Source organism: Anastrepha obliqua, unplaced genomic scaffold, assembly GCF_027943255.1.
Source record: "Anastrepha obliqua isolate idAnaObli1 unplaced genomic scaffold, idAnaObli1_1.0 ptg000182l, whole genome shotgun sequence".
In the NCBI taxonomy this organism is placed as follows: domain Eukaryota; kingdom Metazoa; phylum Arthropoda; class Insecta; order Diptera; family Tephritidae; genus Anastrepha; species Anastrepha obliqua.
The window spans coordinates 10,001-12,500 of record NW_026562261.1 but is presented as its reverse complement, the minus strand read 5'-3'; the positions used below and the strand labels follow the sequence as shown (position 1 = coordinate 12,500).

At 26.8% G+C, this 2,500-nt stretch overlaps 2 non-coding genes and 1 pseudogene across 2 annotated transcripts in view; all 3 read right to left on the bottom strand.

Annotated features, from left to right (window-relative positions):
• The window catches only part of LOC129252347 (large subunit ribosomal RNA), a 3,986-nt gene extending 2,853 nt beyond the window's left edge, over positions 1-1,133 (bottom strand). Inside the window, exon 1 of the ribosomal RNA XR_008583392.1 lies at positions 1-1,133. This exon is cut by the window's left edge and continues 2,853 nt beyond it. This is a non-coding gene — a ribosomal RNA (large subunit ribosomal RNA).
• A 442-nt stretch (positions 1,134-1,575) lies between these two features.
• Positions 1,576-1,756, bottom strand: LOC129252343 (5.8S ribosomal RNA; annotated as a pseudogene).
• Positions 1,757-2,350: 594 nt separating this feature from the next.
• Positions 2,351-2,500, bottom strand: part of LOC129252354 (small subunit ribosomal RNA) — a 1,991-nt gene continuing 1,841 nt past the window's right edge. Inside the window, exon 1 of the ribosomal RNA XR_008583396.1 lies at positions 2,351-2,500. This exon is cut by the window's right edge and continues 1,841 nt beyond it. This is a non-coding gene — a ribosomal RNA (small subunit ribosomal RNA).

Below are 2,500 nucleotides of genomic sequence, written 5' to 3'. Positions count from 1 at the left end.
CGATTGGTCTTTCGCCCCTATACTCAATTCTGACAATCGATTTGCACGTCAGAACTGTTTCGGTCTTCCATCAGGGTTTCCCCTGACTTCAACCTGATCAAGTATAGTTCACCATCTTTCGGGTCACAGCATATATGCTCAAGGTACGCTCCAGTTAGAGGTATAAATAATAATAAATTATCATTATACATAACTATATGGAACGCCCCGGGATTGAATTAATTGACTATTTATTAAAAAATAGACTAAAAATTAATCCCATTATATTTAAGTTAAGTTAATTATGCCATTAAGTTTAATATAACTCAATGACTTGCACATATGTTAGACTCCTTGGTCCGTGTTTCAAGACGGGTCCCGAAGGTATCCTGAATCTTTCGCATTGTTAATCATATAAATGCATACAAATAAATATTAATATCATAGATATTAAATTTTTTGTAAAATTCAAAAAATGAATTTTAGCATTATATATAATAAAATCTATCAACACTTTATCAAATCATTAGTATTTATTTTATGTTAATATGCTTAAAAAGCAAATTAATTTAAATAAACTTAATATCACCAATGATCTTTTGATAAATACTTTATTATGTTAATAGATTACAATGTCCTTATATGAAAAAAATGCACATTATTTTTTTAATTATTTAATGATGAATTTTTCATAATGGATATTCAGGTTCATCGGGCTTAACCTCTAAGCAGTTTCACGTACTATTTAACTCTCTATTCAGAGTTCTTTTCAACTTTCCCTCACGGTACTTGTTTACTATCGGTCTCATGGTTATATTTAGTTTTAGATGGAGTTTACCACCCACTTAGTGCTGCACTATCAAGCAACACGACTCTTTGGAAATATCTTTCTAGTAATCATTAACGTTATACGGGCCTGGCACCCTCTATGGGTAAATGGCCTCATTTAAGAAGGACTTAAATCGTTAATTTCTCATACTAGATATTAAGATATTCCATACACTGCATCTCACATTTGACATATAGACAAAGTGACTTAGTGCTGAACTATTTTCTTTTCGCTCGCCGCTACTAAGAAAATCCTTGTTAGTTTCTTTTCCTCCCCTCATTAATATGCTTAAATTCAGGGGGTAATCCCATATGAGTTGAGGTTGTTTTAATATTCTTTTTTTATCTTCTCACAATTTAATAAAAAAATTATATCATCTTTTCATCTCTATTTTTCTTTTCTCCTTTTATATATTGTAAATATATAAAAATAATAATAATGTAAAATGAGGCAATCCTAGAATAAAAAATTTAATTTTTATGCTAGACATTCCTCCTTTTAATTACATATATAAATTATTATTTTATATATATATATAAATAATATGAAAATTTTTTGTAAAGAATACTTAGATTCAATATTTTCATCATTTCATTTTATTTGAGAGGATTTTTTTTTTAAAGAATATATAATAAATAAAATTCATTATATATCTTTATTTTTTTTGCTATTAATATTATGAATTATTTAAAATCCAATAATATACACATTTGCTTAAATTCAATTATTTTTATAAAAGAATAAGCAACTTATTTAGCATAGTCTTACAACCCTCAACCATATGTAGTCCAAGCAGTACTTTAAAATTGAATTTAATGTACATAACAGCATGGACTGCGATATGCGTTCAAAATGTCGATGTTCATGTGTCCTGCAGTTCACACGATGACGCACAGTTTGCTGCGTTCTTCATCGACCCATGAGCCAAGTGATCCACCGCTTAGAGTATTTTTTTATTTATTTTTATTTATAACAAATGTCAATTTTTTTTTGCATATATTAATTGAAAGAGTAAAATTAAATAATATTAATAATATATAAATTGATTTTCTTTCAATAATATATATCAAATATATTTAACTCTAAACATTTTTATTAAGTTGCGAATGTCTTAGTTCAACAATAATACAGTGGTGGTATTTATTATGATTCAATTATTTTGTATTTTTTTAATCATTTTATGTATATATAATAATATAATAAATATATACCACTTTTGTTATTGTGAACAAATTAACTTATCATTCAATCAAATGAATAATAAGTACAACTTTTTATTTTCATGTTTAAAGGTTTTTAAAAGAAAAAAATAAGAAAAAACATTACAAAATGTACCATCATATATTATATTTAATATGATATAATTGATGGATCACAAATTGAATGAAAAAGAATAAAAAGAATTATGGATTCAAAATAATTATATAAATTTTTTTTTTTTTTCTTTTTTTTTTTTTTTTTTTTTTCTTTTTGTTCGTTTGTTTGCTTGTCTGTTTGTTTGTTTGTTTGTTTGTTTGTTTTTCTTACGGATATGGAACACAATAATGATCCTTCCGCAGGTTCACCTACGGAAACCTTGTTACGACTTTTACTTCCTCTAAATAATCAAGTTCGGTCAACTTTTGCGAAACAACCGTGACACACGAGGCGTCACAGTGATCACGTCCGGAGACCTCACTAAATAATTCAATC